We start from the raw sequence: 25317 nt of genomic DNA on the forward strand, positions 1-25317 counted from the left end.
CTGACAGCTCGGCACCTGGAGCCAAAGGTGTTGAGCGTCCAACTTCAAATGGTATGCGCAATCTGGAAAATGAAAGATCTAATCATATTCACACTTGCTACGGGAATCCGGCAGAGGGATTATGTAGGGTGGTTGGGAACGGGATGCGGGGGCTGGAGGGATCTGATGATCACAGAGAAAGACAACTTTGAGCACTCTTCACTACCAAATTCCTTTATGGGAAGGACTCACGGCGGCAATGTAGGTCAAATCAGGGTTACTGAAAGTACACTCCTGAAGCCAGTTTACGTTAGCAGACTGATAAAAATATGTACTTCGTTCACATTAAAGGGACCCTGTGCTTCAGAGACGCAAAATCTAGGAGGACTTTCCAAGTCTTTAGCGACCATTCCAACTCTCAGTTATGTATGTATTGTTTCTTTCTCCCTCAAATGAAGCTACAGAACTGTCACCCTGGGGATTTAAACCATATATGTGACGATTTTTTGTTACTCTTAACAGCATAGACAAAAGCTGATGGCACCATCAATATATTTGAGCCGCTCTTACAAGTTGGTCAAGACTGTGGCTCAGGGGTATACTCCAATCCCTCCTAATTGTTTTGCCCTGCTTTTTAAAGAAGGAAGAAAAAAAAAACTGTACTTTTCACCCACACACCTTGCTTTGCTATCCACTATTGAGGTCTATTGCCTGCATAGCTTCTCATCTACCACTTGTTGGTCCCTAACTGCTTTTACACATGCTGTCTAGAATCTGGCCTTGGGACTGTATTTTGTCACCCAGTATTAAACCCTGATACTTCCTAGAGAGTCAACCCTAGCTTCAGCTCTTGCTTCAAAAGCTTTGAAATCCAACTGCCACCTGCCGCCTCATATCAACAGGACAGAGCACCTGCGTGGCTCAGTCAGTTCAGCATCCAACTCTTGATTTCAGCTCAGGTCACGATCTCATGGTTCGTGAGTTCAAGCCCCACATCGGGCTCTGGGCTGACAGTGAGGAGCCTGCTTGGGATTCTCTCCCTCACCATCTCTCATTGCCTCTCTCTCTCTCTCTCTCTCTCAAAATAAATAAACTTAAAAAAAATAGAAACAAACAGGATGGAAATAACCCAGATCCCTAAATGACAGCACAGAGTGGAACTATATACCTGAAACTCCAACTATTACATGAGAAAGAAAGAATCTTCTACTTTGTTTGAACCATCGCATTTGGGGATCTCTTTGTTACAGTAGGTCGTACTTCCTTAATAACACGGTAGACCTGAGACCAGCTCCCTTCCTTACTTCTTTTTCCCCAGAGAAATGAAGAAACTGAACGTCAAAGAGGTTAAGCAACTTGCCAAAAAGGCTGATCAGGCTGGCGATTCAGGTGAGAAGGGAGGGCGGGTGCTCCCTTTGTGGCTCAGTGCATCCCTGGACCATCAGTACCACGAGGCATGACCGGCACATTCCGGTCATGGCTGTACGAGGCCCCAGGAATTTCAGGGTCTGTAATTCAAGTGCCGAGCAAATGTAGGTGGCTACGGCTTCTGATGATCTCACCGGTTACAATTTACGAAAATACATCAAACTGCAATCAAATCCCTGCCTTTACAATTTAGTTCTTTCTCCGTTTATATCACATGCTACTTACTCACAGATTTTGAAGTGAGAGTCTAAAATAAGACCAAAGGCAGGAAATTCCAAGTTAGAACTGATTGCTGTCCAGGAGAACCAGGCATTAAAGTAAAACACAAAACCACTTCCTTGAAGAATGCCTGATTCTGTTACATTTTCCCTAATTATTCCTGAGTAATCTTTTTTTTTTAAGTGTCATATCTGTGTAGGCATTTATGTGCCAAATATATAAGAGAATAAAGATTAAAAAGTTATTTTTAAAAAACCTAAAGATTTTTTTTTTAAATCTAAAGGCTTGGGGCCCCTGGGTGGCTCAGTTAGTTAAGCATCGACTTCGGCTCAGGTCATCTCACAGTCTGCAAGTTCGAGCCCCACGTCGGGTTCTGTGCTGACAGCTCAGAGCCTCGAGCCTGCTTCCAACTCTGTGTCTCCCTCTCTCTCTCTCTGCCCCTCCCCCACTCACACTCTTTTCTCTCTCTCTCTCAAAAACAATAAATAAACATTTAAAAAAATTTAATCTAAAGGCTTCTCAGCCTTTTGGCTAAGATCAAATGTAAAAAATCTAAAGATATACTTACCTAGAATTTTTACAGTATCCAATCTAAGCCTTCAAAGTCTTCAAATTAGCTCTTTTACGAGATGATTTTTTCTATTACAATGTTGAAATTTTTTGCTCCACCAAAAGAATACTCAAATTGCTCAGTGCGTTTTTGAGATAAATATTTCATGTTGATACAAAATCATCTTTACAGTATATTTATAATAAAAACTGATACCCAATCATTTTAAAGATCTTCCAAATAAAGGTCTAATCTGAACAGCTAAAATATTCACTCTTATCATTTTACTTCAAATATTATTCAGTTAACTAGAATTTGGTAAAGCACCACAGAATATATTTTATAAGTATTTTACTTGTATTTCCTCCCCTCAAAAATGACTCTGTGGGGTGCCTGGCCGGCTCAGTCAGAAAAGCAGGAGACTCTTGATTTCAGGATCCTGAGTTTGAGCCCATGTTGGGTGTCGAGATCACTTAAATAAATAAAACTTGAAATAAATGACCCTAATTCTGTGCACTGGTTCCCTAAAATAATTTACTTCTCAGCAAATATTAATATAGTATAAGCTGAAGTATTGAGGGGGTAATGATAGGACATTAAGGATTTCCTATAAAATATTCCACTTACCCTGGGGGAAGGGGGAGAGGGATAGATTAAAACAAGAATGTCTATCTAAATGCTCATAATAGAGGAGTACATTTGAGTTCATAATACTATTCTATTTTTGGGTATGTTTGAAAACTTCCATAATAACAAGTTTTTTAGGTCTTCCACCATATAAGGACACAGAGAGAAGTTGCTGCCTATGACCCAAGAAGAAGGTCCCACCATGCCGGCATCCTAATCTCAGACGGCCAGCCTCCGGAACTGTGAGAATTAAATTTCTGCGGTTTCTTTAAAAAAAAAAAAAAAACATTTTTAAAACCTCACATAGGGGGTTCTTACTAAGGGCCAAGCAATATTCTATGCACTTCACCTATATTAACTCATTTAACCCTCCAATAACCCTATGAGATAAGTACTCATTTTGCAGATGAAGAAACCGAGGCACAGAAAAGTTAGATCGGTTTTTTTCAAGATCGTAAAGTAAGCTGAAATTCAAATCCAGATTGTCTGAGCACAGGTGGATGTGGAAATGCCTGGAAAATATACCTTATGGGGGATTTTTGGTTTTGCCTGTTCCTATTTTCTAATTTTTTTCACAAGACCATGTGTTTTTGCAATTTTGAATAGTCACCAAAATATTTATTCAGATACTAACACATGCTTTAGAAACAAAGATAGGACTTTCTGAAACCAAATTACAAATCCATCATTAACAGGTGTGATGCAGTGAGCAACAAACTAGGAAAATTTGAGAAATGATAAAAGATTCCTTTGTTAGCTGGGGGCACCTGGGTGGCTCAGTCGGTTAAGCGTCCGACTTCGGTTCAGATCATGATCTCGCAGTTTGTGGGTTCGAGCCCCACATGGGGCTCTGTGCTGACAGCTCAGGAGCTGCTTAAGATTCTGTCTCCCTCTCCCTCCCTCTCTCTCTGCCCCTCCTCTACTCATGCTCTGTCTCTCTCTCCCCAAAATAAATAAAACTGTTTAAAAAAATGTTTTTGAAAAGATTCCTTTGTTAGCCATTTTACCAATGCTTTATGGAAATAGTAATATTGAAACAGGTCAATGTAATTTAACTAGATAGATGCAATTACCTTTAAACCATGCAAAAACTTCTTCCATTTTTAAGGAGAAACATAACCATTAAAATTTTCCCATTTAGACTCCCGGGTAAAGTTTACACCAAAATAAAAGCCCTTACTCTTGAAAAGAATTGTGTAGACTGATTACAAGTTAAAAAGCAACATTTTTCTTGATTGCTGCAAAGTGACCATTCAACCTCAGTTCTTATTTTCCATGAAAGCCAAATTACTAAATTCATGTAGAATCCAATAGTTACAGTTTAGTTATTTTAACCTGCATTCTTAGTGCTGGTGAAAGCTGAAGATCAAATAAGCACAAGAATTTTAGAGGAAGATAGAAAATTTCCCCACTGTTAACTAGTCAATGTAGCCCTGAAATAAAGTAAATATGGCACTGGGGGCACCTGGCTGGCTCAGTCAGTAGAGCATACAACTTTTGAGTTGAGGTCATGAGTTCGAGCCCCACACTCGGTGTAGAGATTCCTTAAAAATTTTTTTGGAAGTATTATTTATTTATTTTGAGAGAGACACAGCGCGAGCGGGGAAGGAGCCGAGAGAGAGGGCAAGAGAATCCCAAGCAGGCTCCGCACTACCCACACAGAGCCCAACGCGGGGCAAAAACCCACGAAACCACAAGATCAGGACCTGAACTGAAACCAAGAGTTGGACACCCAACCAACTGAGCCACCCAGGTGCCCCAGAGAGTAAATAAAACTTTAAAAAGACAATAGTGCACTGGGAAGCAACCTCCTTCACAGCTTTATCACAATCTCAAATGGTCATCATTCACTTATTTCCGCTGCCTCTTTCTACCCCCGCGATGGATGGCAAACTCTCGCAGGAAGGGACCTGGTCTCTCTTTTTGACCACTGTGGCCCCAGCATATAACAAGTACCTGTTTAATAAAGATTCACTCAGGGGCGCCTGGGTGGCTCAGCTGGTTGAGCAGCTGACTTCAGCTCAGGTCATGATCTCGTGGTTCATGGGTTCAATCCCCCCGCATCAGGCTCTGCTCTGACAGCTCAGAGCCTGGAGCCTGCTGCGGATTCTGTGTCCCTGTCTCTCTCTCTGCCCCTCCTCTACTCATGCTCCATCTCTCTCTGTCTCAAAATAAATAAAAACATTCAAAAAAAAATTTTTTTTTTAAACTGATCCTATCGGGTCTGCACAGTAACTCTGAGGTAGATATTATTAACTCCCACTTCCCACACGAGAAAACGACATCTCAGAGAGGAAGTAACTTGCCTGAGGTTATACAGTGGTATTAATAGCCAGGATATTGAGTTTTACCATGTGCCAGGCGGGCACTGTCGAAGCCCTTTATGTGTCTTCTCTCATCCGATATTCAAAATAACCGCATGACAGGACTACTATTATTATCCACATTTTCATATGAAAAACCAAGTGAGGCAAAGAGAGGTCAAAATTAATTGCCTAATTATGTAAGCAGAGCACAAATATGAACCGTGCAATCTGTCTCCGAAGTCCACGTTCTTAACCGCTACCCTATAAAGGACAATTGATGCAGAGTTTTTTTCAAATTAAGATAATGCATTAAAGCACTTTACTCACAACCAGGCACATAATGAACACTTTCAAAATGTTGGCTATTATTATTCTTAGTCTGAATCCAACGCCTTGTTTTTTCTACTACATCTTGCTGCATCCCAGAGAATCTAGCGTCTCTTTAAAACAAAACAAAACAAAAAACCTGGGTTCCCAAAGTAGTTCATCAGCCTATGCAAACAGCTATGTATCTTTGTATATATTGCAATCCACCCTGGGTGTGGCGATTGCTTTAAAATAAAATCATTTTTTTTAATGTTTATTTATTATTTTGAGAGAGAGACAGACACAGTGTGAGCATGGGAGAAGCAGAGAGAGAGGGAGACACAGAATCCAAAGCAGGCTCCAGGCCCTGAAGACAGTGCCTGACGTGGGGCTTGAACTCACGAACCATGAGATCATGACCTGAGCTGAAGTCAGACGCTCAACCGACTGAGTCACCCAGGCACCCAAAAATAAAATCTTTTATTCATTTTTTTTTTTTTTTTTTTTAGAGAGAGAGAGAGAGAGCACACGCAAACAGGGGTAGGGGCAGAGGGAGAGAGAGAGAGAATCTGAAGCAGGCTCCACACTGTGTGTGAAGCCTGACATAGGGGTCAATCCCACGATCCTGGGATGGTCACCTGAGCTGAAATCAGGAGTCGGGATGCCCAACCAACTGAGCCACCCAGGAGCCCTCAAAAAAAATCTTTAAAAAAACCGGAGGCATCCCATGCAGAGCACAAAACACAAAAACGATCAATATAAACCGACCCTCATCCTGTATATTTCTTGATTTTACATTTTCATTTCATCACTGACCATTGAGTTTAAATCCAGTGAGCATCTAACAAAAACAAAGATTGGCTACTCTTGTCATGGCAATGAGTGTGTGGATCTTTCATTAGGTCCATGCAAATTCTTTTTTTTTTTTTTTTTTTTTAATGCTTATTTATTTTTGAGAGACAGAGCATGAGCAGGGGAGGGGCAGAGAGAGAGAGGCAGACACAGAATCCAAAGCAGGCTCCGGGTTCCAAGCTCCAAGCTGTCAGCACAAGGCCCGATGTAGGGCTCAAACCCACGAACTGTGAGATCATGACCTGCACCGAAGTCGGACGCTTAACCGACTAAGCCACCCAGGCACCCTGGTCCATGCAGATTCTTACCAGTGATATCAAAACTTCCATATTTACACTTCCCTTTTTTTTTTTTTTTTTAGCAAGCACAAGACAGTTTATTAAAAAACCATTTTCCATTTTTAAATAAATAGGTAAATATTCGTTGAAACAGATGAAAGCAATCCTTTGCCCAAACGATTGCTCAAACACTATCCCACAGGCACAGACGGCCACACTTCCGCAAAGGAATGCTTGGCTGGCAGGTGGCCCCATCATGTGACAGTTCAAAACACAGCTCCGTGAGACAGAGAGAAATTTCCGTATGGATGAGGTCATTTGTAAGAACACAGAGTTTGCGACCATGGTGGAGTGTTCGGGAAGAAATGTCCAGAAGAAAGAGATCACACGGAAGCCACGCCACATCCCTTCTCAGTTCCCGCGGCCGTCTCAGAAAACAGGGTGAGGACTACACCTTGCCATCACCTTCCAGGCAAGGACAAGAAGAGGCTGAGATGCAGAGCTGGGCTCAGGCAATTTCTAACGTCCCTTCCAGCCCTGTGAGGACTGTAATCCGTCCTCAAGATGGAGAAGACCTTCTCGTTCTGAAGGGGCTAGCTGCCATGGGATCGCAGCTGTACCTGCTCAGACACTAGCGAAGAAGGCTGTCGAACAGGAAGGGCTCCTCTCTGACCAAGCCTGCCGCATTATTCCCCTGGACTTTTCGAGTTTTCTTGAGAGAAACAGCTGTGTCTTGCTCACCACTGCTGGGCCTGGGGTGCAATGGGCAGTTAGTAAAAGTGGTTTTCGACTTGCTGTGTTTAGCACAGTAGCTAATACACAATACGCTCCAAAAAAAAAAAAAAGAAAGAAAGAAATGTTAGAATCAGAATTCTGTTGTTTATTTTGCTTTTGGAGCAACTTTCCAAAACAGAAAGTGAGAAATACAGAAGAATCTGTATCTTTCTCACGAATTAGACTCACGAAACGAAGACCAAAATAAATTAATAAGAGCCATAAGTAGAAAAACATATTTGTGAACAGTTTTCTTCTTCTTCTTTTGTTTAAGGTTGTTTATTTTGAGAGAGAGTGTGTGGGTGGGAGAGAGAGAGAGAGAGAGAGAGAGAATCCCAAGCACACTCTGAGCGCTCAGCTCAGAGCCCGACGCAGGCCTCGATCACAAATCCTGAGATCATGACCGGAACCGAAATCAAGAGTCGGACAGACGCTCAACCGTCTCAGCCACCCAGGCGCCCCTAAACGGCTTTATCTCCGAATTAACACAGCAACCGGAAGTCACTTACCAACACATTTAGGGTTTGAAAATACTTCACTCTCCTTAGACACATCCCTTCCCTGGTTTTTTTTTTTTTTTTTCCACTGAGCAAATAACTTTGGTATAGATAGTATCACGATGAACCAAGTCCAAATCCTAAATCAGCAGAACCCAGATTAGTGATATTTTATTACACTGTTATTCATTTTGATACATTTTCTTAAATAAAAAAAAAAAAGGTCAAAGAACACATGCAAAAGCTCACAAGACTGGCTCTTCACTGTTTCCAGCTGAATCTAACAGAGCTGGAAAATGGGTCTTTGTTACTTGAATACATCATAAGTTTTACTTGAATGCTTCAGTCGACAGCTATTATCTGCTATAGCCACGTCCTTAGTCTGCTATGTATTACAACCCTTTAGAAACCCGCAGTATCACCTCTGGGTATTTCCCACTGGGGGTAAAAGGCGCTTTAAGCACGTAACTACCCAAAGAAGTAACATTTACTAATTTTCTATTCCACAGCTGGCATTATTCACGGCTGTTTTTATTTGTAGGGCGCTTAATAAGCAGATACCAGTTAAACCTTCACAACCATCCCGAGCAGAAGACCTTTAGTAAATCATTTCACATTAGCCTGGAGACACGAAGCACCATATGCAAGAATTAGAAGAGGCTCCTGGAAAAAACAAAAAACACGCCGATATCCAGTTGGCAGAATACGGTATGTAGAATGTCCCTGATAGTTCATTTCAAGATCATATTTAGGGGCTCCTGGCTGACTAGTCGGTAGCACATAGGACTCTGGCTCTCTGGGTTGTAAGTTCGAGCCCCACGTTGACGTAGAGATTGCTTAAAAATAAAACCTTTACCAAACAAGTTATACTTAAAGAAGAGGAGGAAGAGCAGTTGGAGGAGCAGGAAGAGGAACATGTAGCTCCTCATGGGAATTTTTAGGGGGTGGGGGGGAGGAAGGGGCAAGAGGGAAAGAGAGAATCTCAAGCCGGCTCCACCCTCAGCACCGAGCCCGACGCAGAGCCTGATCCCATGACCCTGGGACCGTGACCTGAGCTGAAATCAAGAGCCAGATGCTCGACCCACGGAGCCACCCGGCATCCCCAGCATTTTTTTTTTTTCAAGTTTACAAATTTTCAAACCGATACATGCAATTTTTATAGGTACAGTTTCTAGGAAACTTTTCAACACGGTGGGGGAAATAGATGACCGACCAGATGAACAGCAGCAGCAGCTCTATAGACCGGCAAACTCACAATAAAGCCACTGTTCAAAGAGCGTCATTTCAACCTCAAAGACCACTTCTGCCTCTCGGCCCAAATGCAGACACTAGGGAGATCGCTCCCAACCTGGCTTCCCTCCGAACTGACGCACAGGTCTTCAAAGCCGCAGAAATAAGGCAGAACCAGCCTGGTGCCCGGGACCACAAGAGACTCCCCAAGGCCCACCCACCCAACTGAATCCCACAGGGAACCTGGCACAATAAAGCTGAAAGTCTAAGGTAGGTCAAGACGAACCCACTTTGCTACGGGAGTGGGCAGTCAAGGTGCTACTGACTGAGCATTTGATCTGATGCTTGGCACTTCTTGGCTACCTCCCCCAGGGTGGCATGTAGGTCTTCAAGTCCCATTCACTCCCCATTTCAAAAGTATAAGAATACAGAGAATACAAAAGGGGGGAGGCGCCTGGGCGGCTCAGCGTCAGACTCTGGATGTCCGCTCAGGTCTCGATCTCACAGTTTGCGAGATCAGGCTCAGCATTTGGCTCCGTACTAACAGTGCAGAGCCTACTTGGGATTCTCTCTCCCTCTCTCGCTGCCTCTCCCCCATGTGAACCCGCTCTCCCTCTCTCTCAAAATAACTAAGTATTAAAACGCCAGAAAAGGATACAATAGGGTTAAAGACGACCATCTTCGGCGTAAAGTTATTCATTGATCTAAAAGATAAGCTACAGAATATGCAGATAAAATACTGATTAGGTATGAAAAATACATTTACAAAGTTTTAATCGTATAAGGAAATGCTTATGGTAGAGTGAAAGAAAGAAAGAAAGAAAGAAAGAAAGAAAGAAAGAAAGAAAGAAAGAAAAAGGGGCACCTGGATGGCTCAGTTAAGTGGCCGACTTCAGCTCAAGTCATGATCTCACAGTTCATGAGTTCGATCCCAGTGCCAGGCTCTCTGTGCTGACAGCTCAGAGCCTGGAGCCTGCTTTGGATTCTGTGTCTCTCTCGCTCTCTGCCTCGCTCTCTCTCTCTCAAAAAGCGAGTAAACATTTTTTTTTTTTTTTTAAATTTTTTTTTTTCAACATTTTTTATTTATTTTTGGGACAGAGAGAGACAGAGCATGAACAGGGGAGGGGCAGAGAGAGAGGGAGACACAGAATCAGAAACAGGCTCCAGGCTCCGAGCCATCAGCCCAGAGCCTGACGCGGGGCTCGAACTCACGGACCGCGAGATCGTGACCTGGCTGAAGTCGGACGCCTAACCGACTGCGCCACCCAGGCGCCCCGCGAGTAAACATTTAAAAAAATTTTTTTAAAAAGAAATTTTTGCAAACAATCATGAACATAACCAAGTTTAAAGCATATATGTAAAGTATATACATAAAGGATTAAGGAAAAAAGTGAATATGCAAAAATGTTAACAAGTACCCTTCTGGATAATAAGATGACAGGTGATTACCACCTATCATATTCCTCCTTGTATTTGCTACATTTAATTCCCCACCTCCCCTGCAATTGGCATACATTACTTTTTTTACACTAAATAAAAATCACTAATCCTCTTCAAATAAAACCATAAGGTCAGTTTTGGGGTCTCGATAAAAAAAAAAAAAAAAAAAGAGTGATCTCGGGATTCATGACTGGCTCAGTTGGTGGAGTGTGCGACTCTTGATCTCAGGGCTGTGGGTTTGAGCCCCACACTGGGTGTAGAGGTAACTTTACAAAAATAAAATAAAATCTTTAAAAAAAAGTGGTAATGTTATCGATTCACTTGAAACCACAGTCCTTTATCACTGTCTGCAAGAGGCAGTTTCACCACAGCACACAAGATAAAAAAGTCTCACTTGATCCAATTACACTGCTTATTAAGAGCTATTTAATGAGAAAGTCACACCTTTGAGTTATTAGAAGCTCTAATGGTCCTGCAGAGTTCCAAACAAGTAAGCTAACAGAATTACCTTGGATTCTAAGTGGTTTGCCAGCAAATGAATCCATCTGTCCCTGAAAAAAATTAAGTGTTCCTCCAGTGTGTTCAACTTTCTCCAATCTCATGTTAATCAAGTAAGTTAGCCTCAGGTGAGAGAGTAGGTATTTTTTTCACCACACTACTGTATAATAATGGACATGATATCCAAGGAAATGCACATAACTTCTCATGTACCACGTGAGGAGTCTGGACACATGCAAACGCCCAGGATACCATCAGCACAATCAACGTCATAGACACGCAACACCTTCCGTGTCTTGTATCCTTTTGGTTGGGCATGGTCGTTAAAGACAACCTAACATGAGATCTACTCTATCGGATTTGGGGGGGGCGCCCGGGGTGGGGGGGCTCAGTCGGTTGAGCGTATGACTCTTGGTTTTGGCTTGGGTCACGATCCCGGGGCGGCGGGAGCGTGGAGATTGCTGGGGATTCTCGCTCTCTCCCTCTGCCCCTCTCCCCTCTCCTGCTCTCTAAAAAAAGAAAAAAATAAATAAGTCAAAAGTCAAAATAAAATAATCTGTAAAAAAAAAAAAATTTTTTTTTGAAGTTCACAAGACCATGTTGTTAACTACTGGCACTGTGTGTCAACAGTAGTTCTCTAGCACTTATTCGTCTAGCCTATAACTGAAACTCTATAAAAGCTAGGTTCTTTTAGTTGCTAAAATTACAGTACAAAGAGTTTATTTCCTTTTAATTTTCCAAATGCATATACAACATAACACCTCAAAACCACTACGTCATCAATAGATAAATTTTAGGACAGTCCATTCATTCATTCATCCATTTACTGGCAGAGAGAGGGAGACGGAGAGAGGAAGAGAGAGGGCGAGCCAAGGAAGGTCAGAGAGAAAGAATCCCAAGCAGGCCCCACACTGTCAGCGCAGAGTCCGTCACGGGGCTCTAACTCACAAATGGGGAGATCATGACCTAAGCCGAAAGCAAGAGCCACTTAGCCCACCGAGCCACCCAGGCGCCCCTTTAGGGCAGTCTTATATGTTTGGGCATCTGTCAAAGGATAAAGAAAGGCCTTTCTGGGAGAGTGACATTTGGACAGAGACCAGAAGGAAGTAATGAACATTCCAGACAGAAGGAACACGAAGCACAAACCTTGAGGTGGAGACACGCTTAGCAGGTTTAGGGAAGACCGAAGGCACCAACGTGGTTCGTCCACATGAACAAATTGGGCAGTGGGAGAGCAGAGTGACCAGGGGCCCAGATATTGTAAGTGCCTGCAGGCCGCCGTGAGCTTTGGAGTTCCTCAGTGAGACAGAAGAGTCCTACAGGGTTTGGGACAGGAGGATGTCAGACTCGACTGTCATTTCTAAAAGATCATTCTGGCTTCCCTGAAGAAGTAAACCATAAACAGGCAAGGATGGAAAAAAGAAGAGACCATGAGGAGGTTCCAGCAATAATCCGGGGAGAGAAACCACATTGCCTCGGAGAACAGCAGTAGCAACGGGGAGAAGAGGTCAGACTTTCCATATATTTTGACAAAATGTGCAAACGGATTGGATGTGGAAGGTAAGAAGAGGAAAGGAGGACACCAAACGTTTTAGGTCAAACAACCGAAAGAGGCAGTCGTCTGCTGCAATGCAGAAGACTAAAGGTAGGCTTTTGGTACCAAACTATTTTCGGGCCTGGGTATCTCTTTGGTGTTTTATGGCAAAGCTCTTGGAACAGATTCTGGCTCTTACCCGAGGAAACCCGTGGCTTCCTCTTGCAAGTACTTTTGTGATCTGTTTTTTTTCAGAGGTCTGCTTAGCCAGAGTGTTCTTCCACATCCAGGCTCTTTGTTCTTTGGAAGAGGGTCATATTCTCAAATCAATGGCACGGAATACCTGAACTTTAGTCACGGAATAGCAGCCTCTTCACTTTGAGTTATAAATTGTAACATTTTTGCCAAATGCTTACCACCCTCGTATTACTGCCACCTCCAGCCTGTCCCATAGTTACCACTTCCCATCAGCGTTTTTAAAATTTTTCTTAAATGTCTATTCTTCACAGAAGGACAGCGAGCAGGGGAGGGTCAGAGAGAGGGAGGCAAAGAATCTGAAGCAGGCTCCGGGCTCTGAGCTGTCAGCACAGAGCCCGACATGGGGCTCAAACTCATGAACTGTGAGATCATGACCTGAGCCAAAGTCGGATGCTTAACCGACTGAGCCACCCAAGTGCCCCCCATCAGCATTTTTTAAAACAGTTGATCACTTTCTGCTTCTTGAAACACCTTCTTCCCTTAATGATCAAAGATGCACAATTCCTGGTTTTTCTTTCACCTGATGCCCCTTTTCTTTTCCCTTCCTGGTTCTTTCTTATCTCTCTGACCTCTTAACATTGGAGTGCTCCTGGGCTCAGTGTTAGACCTCACGGTCCCTCAATCATATCATTCAGTCCTTAATACTGGTAATAGTCAGCTGCAAAATTTATATTTTTAGCCTGAACCTCGTTCCTTGAAATCCAGACTCTGTGTATCCAGATACGTACCCAGTGTCTCTATTTGAATGACTAATAGAAAGCTCAAACTCAAGTCCTGATTTCTTCCCTATACTTGCTTCATCTGTGGTCTTCCCCATCTCTGTTAATGGAAACTCCTTCTTTTCTATGATTCAGGGAAAAAACCCGGGTGTCATCCTTGACTCTCCACTTTCTCTTACAATCCACACATATGTCTAGAATCTTCTCACTCTAGTGTAAGCCCCCCATTGTCCGCCCTTGATGTTCTAAGAGCCTCTATATTGGTTAGCGATTACAACCCACTTCTGAAATTTAGTGAGGCAAAGCAACCATCACTTATTAGTTTAAGATTCTGGGGTTGGCAAGTTGGGTTGGGTTTGAAGAAGAGGAGAGGGGGTACTTCTTTTGCGAGTCTTGTCTAGGCTCACTCATGTGGCAAACGGGGACCGGCAGGTTTGGAGGCTTCCGCTGGGATGGCTTGTCTCTCCTACATGTGTTACAGCAAGCTATTCCATGCTTCTTAACGTGGTGGTCTAATGGAAGCAAGGCAAGAGGAAGCTACGTGGCCTTGAGACTAAGAAATCCCACTTCCCCTGCTGCTGATTAAAGCAGTCACAAGGAAGTCCAGATTCAAGGGGATGGAGAAATGGATTACCTCTTCCTGAGGGAAGCAACGAAGTCACTTTGTAAAGAAATGTGCATATAGGAAATGGGTAGAACGTGGGGCATTTTTTGCAATAGCAGCCAGAGTGGTTATTATTATTATATATTTTTTATTATATATTTAATTACATATATTATTATATATTTATTATTATATGTAATATATAATTATATATTTAATTACATATATTATATATATATTTAAACATATATATATATATAAATTTTATTCATTTATTTTGAGAGAGGGGGGCAGAGAGAGGGAGACAGAGAATCTCAAGCAGGCTCCACACTCTCAGAGTAGAGCCTGATGTGGGCCTCAAACTCATAAACTGTGATATCATGACCTGAGCAGAGATCAAGAATCGGATGTTCAACCGACTGAGCCACCTAGGCACTCCCAGAATGATTATTTTTCCAAAAAAAGTTTTTTTAATGTTTACTGATTTTCGGGGGGGGGGAGGGGGGCGGTGGTGGGAGACACAGAATCCGAAGTGGGATCCAGGCTCCAAACTGTCAGCACAGAGCCCGACACAGGGCTCAAACCCACAAACCATGAGCTCATGACCTGAGCCGAAGTCAGACACTTAACCAACTGAGCCACCCAGGCGCCCCATAGAGTGATTACTTTTAAAATACTTACTAGATTTCTCTTCTGTTAATATGTGTCACTTTCGCAATATGTGTCACTGATAACTCAGTAAAGTTGGGGCAGAAATGGTGATAGGTCAGGTAAGAGATGAGGATTGAAAGACAGACCTTTGGATTTAGCAAAATGAAAATCAGAGTCACTTTGAGGAGAGCAAATTGTTTCAGAGTGTAAGGGAAGCCAGATTACAGTGGGTTTGAGGAAGAAAGAGAAGAAAGTAAATGGACACATAAGTTTCACCATAAAGGGGGAAAAAGAAATTATGCGGTGGCATAAGGGGGAAATGGGATGAAGACGGGTTTTGGTTTTTTTTTAAGGATTTAGTTTAAAAAAAATTTTTTTTAAGATTTTGTTTTCCGGAGGGGTGCCTGGGTGGCTCAGTTGGTTGGACATGGCAACAGCACTCTTGATTTCGGCTCAGATCATGATCCCAGGGTCATGGGATCGAGCCCCACATCCAGCCCTGCACTAAGGGTGGAGCCTGCTCAGGATTCTCTCTCTCTCTCCTTCTGCACCTCCTCCCCCACCTCTCCAAAATAAAATAAAAATTTTAGTTTAAGTGTTTATTTGTTTATTTAAGTAATCTCTATACCCCATGCGGGCCTCAAACTCACAACCCCCGCATCAAAAGTTGCATGCTCCTGACTCAGCCAGCCAGCCACCCCTTTAAAGACTTTTTTTTAGGATTTTGTTTTTAAGTAATCTCTACACCCAGTGTGGGGCTCAAACTTACAACCCCGAGATCAAGAGCCACGTGCTCCACGGACTGAGCCAGCCAGGCACCCTGAAAAGGTAATTGTTTTAAGATAAGAGAAATAGGATGTTAACATACTGAAGGGAATAATCCAGCAATGAGGGAAAAAAGCAATTTTGCAGGAGAGAAATTGGAGCCAAACCTCTGAAGAGGTAAAACGAACAGGATCTTATGCATGAGTGAGGAACTGTCCTGAGAAACACAGACTGTTCAACGGGCCTCGAGGCCCTAAGATAACAGGAGGGAAATCAGAGGTAGATGCCTGTATGCCCGCCTCCCAAATCCATGGCAGTCGTCATTAGTACCGAGGCATTTTTTACACCAGAACGAACCTAAAATGGTCAACATAACCTTCCAGGCGTCCTAACAATACCGGAGAACTGGCACATGCGATGAAAAGCGTGTTGGAAGTCAAGACAAATGCTTCAAAGCCAGACAAACGCTTCAGAAAAACAGGGTCACCCTCCCTCACACCCAACGCTTCCTAACCTGCCTTCCTCTCCAGTAAACAGTCCTCGCTTTTTGGACTCTGATTCCATGGTTAACAAGTTCTGTTATTAGATGCTCAACATCTTCATTAGATGCTCCCCTTACTTCTTTTTAAAGTTTATTTTGAGGGGCGCCTGGGTGGCTCAGCCGGTTGAGCGACCGACTTCGGCTCAGGTCATGATCTCACAGTCCGTGAGTTCGAGCCCCGTGTCGGGCTCTGTGCTGACAGCTCGGAGCCTGGAGCCTGCTTCGGATTCTGTGTCTCCCTTTCTCCCTGCCCCTTCTCCACTCATGCTCTCTCTCTCAAAAATAAAACAAGAACATTAAAAAAATTAAATTTACAGTTTATTTTAAGAGAGGGTCGGGAGAGAGAGCGCACTGTCTCGCTCGCTCTCCCTCTCGCTCTCCCTCTCTCTCTCTTCCTCTCAAGACGAAGCACGAGCAGGGGAGGAGCAGAGAGAGAGAGTGAGAATCCCAAGCAGACTCCACAGGCAACACGGAGATGTTCCCCCTACTTCTTAGGCCGAATGGAAACTACACTTTCCTTCTTTGGAGGCCATTTCGGTGAAAGTTAATCATTCTGCCAAGCTCCAAGGCCCAGAAGAAGCCTGACCTTTTAGTCTCATACCTGTGAGGTCATGCCATCCAAGTATCTTCATGTCCCATATATACTAATCACTACTATGGGCGATCTTAAAACTCAGAAACCATAGGCCGGCTCTCCACCCTGGGTACCATGGTCTTCTGGGGCCCATTTCTAAGTCAGTGATTCATCCAATACACCAGTCTCATTATTCTTGAATATCTCCATATCACCTCCATTTCAGCCATCTACACCCCTGGCCAATTCCTACATTCTATCAGCACCCTAAAATCTTAAACTCCAATATTCTTCTCTGATTCCAGAGTATTTCTATCAGCTATCTTCCTTATACCCTTTATACCTTATATATGCACACCTCACCCAGACTTCTAATCCCTTGAACCAATATTTTCTATCAATCTCTCAGCCTCCTCTTGGCTTGGTCACTACCTCCACGCAGTCTAAACCTCACGTTTCAACACTTCTACCATTGTCTTACTAATACTTTGAGCTCCCTTGGATTCCTACCATAGGTAGATAACAAAATCCAAACACTGGTTCATTCCAACTATACATAACGTCTGGTTCTATTGAATTTTGCTACAGAAAGTTATACAATTATATGAACTAGGAACGTTGCAAACTAATCATCCTTGCCTATCTGGTAGACCTTCCTAAAACCTCTAGACAGCACTCTTCCATCCTCCGTGGTATTTCACAGTTGTCCATTCTCTCCTTCTGAAATCCTCGATGCCCTTGCCTTCTGGAGCTCCACTGTTCCTTCTCATTCTTTTTCACTGGATCAATTTCCTTCTACGGTGGTACTTCCCAGAGTTTCTTTTTTGCTTGCTTCTTTCTTATCCTACAAACTCTCTTCGATATCTACATCTATCCGCACACTGTTTTAACTATCACCTATATATTGATAACATCTTAATCGCTATATTGCCTAAAGCCACCTCCTCCTTCCCAGACCAGTACTGCCAACTGCCCACAGAACAGCATCAAATGTGTGACCTAAAGGCATATCCAAGACTGATCTTAGTTTCTTGATAATCCTCATGTGATTCCTACCTTGGGAAGCCATAAACCTAGGAGGCATCCTTGACTCCATCCACCTTTTCCTCATCCCACACATCGAACTAGACACCGCTTTCATCATCTTAATAGATCTTGGGTCCATCCTAGTCTCTCAAGCCCCCCTGCATCATTTGGAGCTCTATCATACTGCCCTTCCACCAACGGGCCTTGCCACATGAAACTGATCTTAACTTTCTTCAACTTAAAATCTCTTGCCCATTCAGGACACATGCACCCCCGTGTTTATAGCAGCACGGTCAACGATAGCCAAAGTATGGAAAGAGCCCAAATGTCCATCGATGGATGAATGGATAAGGAAGAGGTGGTATAGATATACAATGGAGTATTACTCGGCAGTCAAAAAGCATGAAGTCTTGCCATTTGCAACTATGTGGATGGAACTGGAGGGTATTATGCTAAGTGAGATTAGTCAGTCAGAGAAAGACACAAATCATATGACTTCACTCATATGAGGACTTTAAGAGACAAAACAGATGAACACAAGGGGAGGGAAACAAAAATAATATAAAAACAGGGAGGGGGACAAAACAGAAGAGACTCATAGTTGTGGAGAACAAACTGAGGGTTGCTGGAGGGGTTGTGGGAGGGCGGGTGGGCTACATGGGCGAGGGGCACTAAGGAATCTACTCCTGAAGTCATTGATGCACTAGATGCTAACTAATTTGGATGTCAATTTAAAAAATTTAAAATAAATTTTAAATTTTTTTTTTTCAACGTTTTTTATTTATTTTTGGGACAGAGAGAGACAGAGCATGAACGGGGGAGGGGCAGAGAGAGAGGGAGACACAGAATCGGAAACAGGCTCCAGGCTCCGAGCCATCAGCCCAGAGCCTGACGCGGGGCTCGAACTCACGGACCGCGAGATCGTGACCTGGCTGAAGTCGGACGCTTAACCGACTGCGCCACCCAGGCGCCCCATAAAATAAATTTTAAAAAATCTCTTACCCATTGGATCACCACAGCCTCAAGGATAAAGGTCAAAATGTTTAAAACGGTAGGGAAGAGGGCTTTTCTTATATGCTCTTTGTTTATATATTAAACCTCATTTCTCTATCGACCCCTTAATATGTGAAGAGTCTATGTTTTGTCTCTCATCTGTCAGTCTGTTCTCACTTCTCCCTTGGGCCCAGAATGTTTATCCTCCGTCCTCACCAACTAATTTCTACTTGCTTTCAAAATTCAGTTCAAGCAAACAAGCCTCCAGAAAGCCTTCTCTGAAGCTCCTGAAATCTCATATTCAGTTTCCCCCCTCTGCCCTCCAGTATGCTATACATGCAACTAATTGTAATATTCCTCTCTGTAGTTTGGCCCTCTCTGTGGCTTCCACACAATACTTTTCAAGTTCTTTGAAGGAAAGTTAGGGACCTGGAACCAGAGCAGATACTCTTTGTTGAAAAAAAAAAAAAAACGACCCCGAGAGTCACATGCTCTACCAACTGAGCCAGCCAGGCACCCCAAATAAATACAGTATCTTTAATATCAATGACTCTAAAAATTCCATTTACTTAAATGTTTCAACAATACCAAACTTTTTTTTTATTTTTTTTAAGTTCTTTTATTTATTTTGAGAGAGAACACCGAGCACATGAGAGGGGGAGGGGCAGAGACAGAGGGAGAGAATCCTCAACAGGCTCTGTGCGTTCAGTGCAGAGCCCAATGTGGGGCTCAAACCCACGAACCGCGGATCACGACCTGAGCTGAAGTCAAGAGTCGGACACTTAACGGACTGAGCCACCCAGGCACCCCAACAATGCAAAACTTTAATAAAAAGTTTCTGCCACTCCCTCCATGTGTCCTAATATCATAAACTAACACCTGAAGTTTTGATTATATAAACCAACCTGTTCAATGATCATTAAATAAAGTAAAAGATACAGTAAATTCTGAAAGCAGCTAGGCCAAAGAAAAAGGTTTTAAAGAGAGGAAAGAAAAGTACACCGTGGCCGTGAGAAAACCTGGTAACAGGGGCGCCTGGGTGGCTCAGTCAGTTAAGTGTCAGGCTTAGGCTCAAGTCATGATCTCACGGTTCATAAATTCGAGCCCCCCATTGGGCTCTGTGCTGACAGCTCAGAGGCTGGAACCTGCTTTAGATTCTGTGTCTCCCTCTCCCTCTGCCCCTCCCCCACTCATACTCTGTCTCTTTCAAAAATAAACATCTTTTAATGTTTTTTAAAAAATTTAATAAAAAAAAAAACCTGGTAACAAAACTATAGTTACAACATTCACAATTATGACGTTTGTTCAACATGTTTATCAGCCAAATTAGCAAGTCTTCATTTATTTAACCAAAAAGAGATTGAAGGATAGAATCTAATGCACTGAAAAGAACTGAAATCTTCAGTTCAGAACCTTGAGTGGAATGCTTCATTGGTCTCCAGGCAAAGGAAAAGACAAATCTCTAAATAAATAATAACAGCTGACTATCTATGCAGTTCGGATTCTCAAATTCCTTGGGCCTAAAGAAGTATTTTCCCTGTCACGAACAACAGAAAATTGCACAATATTTAATATCAAATTTTTTGAACATCTTCAAAATATATAAAACTAAAGTAACTCAGTCTAATTGAATAAAAGCCAATATAAATTTAGCAAAATTTAAAAATCATAACTGCAATGTTATTACTTCCAATAGGACTTGAAATAGGATAAAAATTATGAGACCAGGAGTGCTTAGGGGGCCCAATTTATAAAAACAACAACGTTCAATCTATTGTTTGAAACTAGATGGGATCTTCCATATTGTTTGAAAGTTTGTTTTAAATAACTTAATTTTTTTTAACATTTTTATTTATTTTTGAGAGACAGAAAGAGACAGAGCATGAGTGGGGGAGGGGCAGAGAGAGAGGGAGACACAGAATCAGAAACAGGTTCCAGGCTCTGAGCTGTCAGACAGAGTCTGACGCTGGGCTCAAACTCACAAACCATGAGATCATGACTTGTGCCAAAGTTAGATGCTCAACTCACTGAGCCACCCAAGCGCCCCTTGTTTCAAATAATGTAAATGGGAGGGGTGCCTGGCTCAGTTGGTTGATTTCAGCTCGGGTCATGCTCCCAGGGTCGTGGGATCGAGCCCCACATAATGAAGCCCACTTAAGATTCTCTCTCCCCCTTCTGCCCCTCTCCCTTGCTCCCTTGTTCCCCTGCCCCCCCCCTCTCTCTCTCTCTCTATATATATATAAAATAAAAATGTTTTAAAATAATCTTTCAAATGTTTTTAAAATGTTTTAAAATAATAAATGGGAGAAAAACTGATGAACATCCCTTGTCCTATCAGCTGAGCAAATCTCATTTCCTATCATGTAGAGATAGTATATACTACCTTCATCCAACTTACCATGAATTGCAAATCACAAACTTACACTTACAAAACTATACTATATTTTATTATACTACTCATCTTTAGACCTGTAGTACTTTTTTTTTTAATGTTTGTTTATTTTTGAAAGAAGAGAGAGCACGAGCAGGGGAAGGGCAGAGAGAGATGGGGGGGTGGGGGGGGGACAGAGAATCCAAAGCAGGCTCTAGGCTGCCAGCAGAGAACCCAATGTGGGGCTTGAACTCACAAACCATGAGATCATGACCTGAGCTGAAGTCAGACACTAAACCAACTGATCCACACAGGCACCCCTAGATCTGTAGTACTTCTTCAAAAATATATAATATAGGGGCAATTAGGGGGCTCAGTCAGTTCAGCGTCCGACTCTTGGTTTCGGCTCAGGTCACGATCTCATGCCTTGTGGGTTCGAGCCCCATGTGGGGCTCTGTGCTGATGGTGTAGAGCATGCTTGGGATTCCATCTCCCTCTCTCTCTGTCCCTCCCCCACTCACGTGCACACGTACTCTCTGTCTCTCAAAAGTAAATAAACATTAAAAAAGTAAAAATAAAAAAATAAAAATAAATTTAAAATGTACAATATAGATTTCACATCTCCGAAAGAAGCATGTATTGCCCAGATGTACCGTGATCAAAGTTGAAATTACCACTCTAGGTTTCTTTTTTAGGAACCATAAATAGATGTCCATTGATAGAGGAATGGATAAAGAGGATATGGTACATTTTATTTACACACACCAGAATATTACTCAGCCATAAAAAAGAATGAAATCCTGTCATGTGCAAAAAAATATGGATGGACCTAAAGTGTTTTATGCCAAGTGAAATAAGTCAGAAAAAAGCCATCGTCTGATTTCACTTATATGTGCAATCTGGAAAACAAAATAAATGAACAAAACAAAACAGAAACAGAGTCATAGATACAGTAAACAAACTGTTACCAAAGAGGAGAATGGGGCGGGGGGGTGGGGGGGGGAGCGCACAAAATAGGTGAAGGGGGTTAAGAAGTACAAACTTCCAGTTATAAAATCAGTAAGCCATGGGGATGTAATGTACATCATAGCGAATATGGTCAATAATATTGTAAGACCTTTGCATGGTGACAGATGATAACTAGACTCACGGGAATTTCATAATGTATAAAAATATCAAATCACTATGATATATACCTGACACTAATAGGATAGCATATGCCAATTATACTTCAATTTTAAAAAAATCAAGTTTTGATATAGACTCACCAGTAATCCTGACACTAGTATTTCCTTACACTTCTTCCAAATATAGTTATGTTTGTGTTTTTCATTGTGTTTTTTTCTGCTCAAATTTTAAACTAGAAAAGTCTCCACTTGGATTTTTTTTTCCCTCAGTTCTTGCATTTCTCCTCAATCTTCCCATCTTGATCTGGTCCATTTCTAGAACTAGAAAGTTCTAGAAATTTTGCAAAAGCAAAACTCTGAAAAGTTGTATTTCCTTAAACTTTCCAAATCCCTAATAGTGACATAAACAATTTAATTCACATAATGGCTTGTGAATAACATCCAAAAAATATCACAAGGCTATGAATATCATGTCTCAGAACTATTTTAGAAATCATTTTTTCACCTGCAAGAAGGCCAAACGATTTACTTGTAAGTCCCATTAACCAATCAGCAAATAAAAAACTATTGTTCTATCTCTATGGGCATTTTTATTCTCAAACTAATGATTTATTTACCTTTGGGTTATCAATTCTCAAGTGGAAGCAGCAATCAATTGAATTCCAATAAATTTCAGCTTGATAAAATACATGTTAACACAGAGATGACATTGATAGATATTAACCAGGTGATGGTAACTACCTAACATTTAACCAAGTAAGCAAATAACCAAGGCAGACCTTGGTTTTAGCTACCACTAATCTACCGCTGCAACTCAAAGTACTTTGAAAATTGCATACTTATCCAGTTGTCTTTATATCATACCTTTAAGCATAACATTAAGAAGATCCTGATTATTACATTTCAAAATTTAGATGAGTCATAGTGCTTTGTATGCAGGAATTGAATGTGAACCAAAATTGTAAATATGCACCTGCTTGCTAGTCAAAAAGTAAATGTGGGCAGATTCAGAAAGATTAAAGCATATAATCATAAAATACATTCTGTGTTTTAAAAATGGTCACTTCCCAACCACTAACACGGTTCAGTAAACATGCCGATGCCCTTCCTCTCCTTGAACATTTCAAAATTACAGAATACTTCTAATTCCATCCCCTCACTTTACACACAGGCACCTAAAACCTAGGGTCTTTCATAGTAAAGTAAGCAATATTACAGCACCTCTAGCCATCATGGCCTGAGGCTTCCTAGAGGTGAAAGTAAAAAAAACTGAATGAGGTCTCAGAAGAGCTCTATCTTGCGATATAGAATCATGCGCTTCTGTACCTAAATCTGGAACCTGAAACTAAACCATCAACATCAACAACAACAAAAAAAAACCTACATCTCAAATCTAGACAATAAAACTGGCAGATACAATGGGGGAAAGGCAGGGAATGCCATGTTAGTTTCTGACATAAAACCCTAACCATTAAGGAATTCATCAAAAAAAAAATTGTCAAATGGATGAATGAACGATTGCATGATACTGGATAGGATGACTTCATTGATTGCAGAAGCACCAATTTCAGGAACTAAACTGAAGGATCATGATGATGCCATAGCTGAAATTAAAACTCATGGTGCAACACACAACTCGTACGTGCAACACAACGGCAAGTCTCTGCAAATCTCCGCATAGGTGTTGTAGGCATTTCAAAACATATATATGTATATATATGTTATTATTATATTTTTTTTTTAGGTAATTCCAGCAAGGGAGGACAGAGCCTGAGAATCAGGAGGTCTGAAAACAGGCCCTGCTCACCCATAAGCCTTTGCATTGAAGTGGACAGGATCTGAATGAGTCACTGGTAATGAGGAGACCGTCCCCGTCCCCTCCAGGCCCCCCACCCCGGCCAGAAAGGAAACGACCCAGAATCCCCTGCACTGCCTTCAACTGGGGAACCGGTCAGGGAAGAGTGGAAGAACTGCAACCTGCTGCAGGTTAAGTATGCAAAGATCGCGCTGATCGGTTTCCGAGTCAAGATCCTGCTGAGCCCCCACCGCAAGCACCAGAGCCGGCCCCACCCAGGCATCGCGGAGCTCTCTAACGCAGAAGGCCTAGTCGTCCAGGAGTTCAGAGCCCAGACAGGAAAGGACGAGGACAAACGGCAGAACCTGTCCCATTCCTGGCCACCTACGCCCTGGTGCGGCCCTGCCGCCACATGCTCCACTGCCCCATCTCCCAGCACAGCCCCAGGCCTGCAGGGCCTAAGCCGCCCTCCACGCCAAGCTGAGACAGGCCACAGGCGAGTGCGATCCTGCGGCCTCTGAGCAGGGGGCAGCGGCCCGCAGCCGGCCGCCTGCCACCCCGCATCGCTTACCTCCCTTCTGCCACAAGCTCAGCCCCGCGCCGGCTGCCTGACGTGGCCCGCCCCGCCGCCACGAACGTCTGGGGGCGGGGACTACGGGGAGAGGACCAATGGAATGCAGACTGCGAGCGCCTGCCGCGCCTCCTCCGGCTCCGGCCCGCCCCTCCCCGCTACGTCGCACGCACGCCCAAGGCCAAGGCCGCGCACTGCGGCTGGCGGGCGGCGTGGGCGGGTGGGTACTTCTCTGCGGGAGCCCGCGGGCCGGAAGAGCCGCGCCGGCAGGTGGGGGGCGTGGGGTGGCACCGCAGCTGGGATTAGCCTACGAGACAGCAGATGAAAGGAACTCGCCTGGAGATGCCACTGCAGCGTGCCCGGGTAGTCCTGTTGGCAGCCTGCCCCTATGCAGCTTTTGACGATGCAAAGCAGCTTTGGAGATTGTGTTTCTCAGGAACAAAAAATAGTCCCGAGAGCGTGAAGGATTCAGAAAATTTATGCAAGCAGCCAACTTGTCACTTCGTTCTTCCCCCCTGTAGCTGCTGCCTCGTATTTTTACTTCCTTGGCCGACACAGAGCACTGCCGCTCTCAGTGCTACACTGGTACATCCACCTGTTGGATAGTCCCATGGACGTTATAGCCTGGGTATTTCTGCTCGGTTACGCGGGGCAGAGCAGGCACACCTAATTGTTACTATTTTTGTCTAATAATTACTGAATGTCCACCTGTGCGTGAACACTCGTTTTCATAGAAGACTAAATGCCGCACACAGTAGAACAGAAGCTGAAGGAGGCAGCAGAAAGAGAGAGAAAAAAAAAAAA

At 43.0% G+C, this 25317-nt stretch overlaps 1 protein-coding gene across 3 annotated transcripts in view; it reads right to left on the reverse strand.

Moving 5' to 3' along the window:
• Window positions 1–24635, reverse strand: part of FOCAD (focadhesin) — a 325702-nt gene extending 301067 nt beyond the window's left edge. For 2 of the 3 annotated variants that reach the window (XM_058695228.1, XM_058695227.1), the window contains exon 1: window positions 24514–24635. The gene's annotated coding sequence lies outside the window, so the exon portion shown is untranslated. Of the gene's footprint in view, window positions 1–12130; window positions 12996–24513 lie in introns of those variants that run through there. The other variant, XM_058695229.1, reaches the window with a different exon arrangement.
• Window positions 24636–25317: the final 682 nt, after the last annotated feature.

Source organism: Neofelis nebulosa, chromosome 12 (assembly GCF_028018385.1).
Source record: "Neofelis nebulosa isolate mNeoNeb1 chromosome 12, mNeoNeb1.pri, whole genome shotgun sequence".
Taxonomy (NCBI): Eukaryota; Metazoa; Chordata; class Mammalia; order Carnivora; family Felidae; genus Neofelis; species Neofelis nebulosa.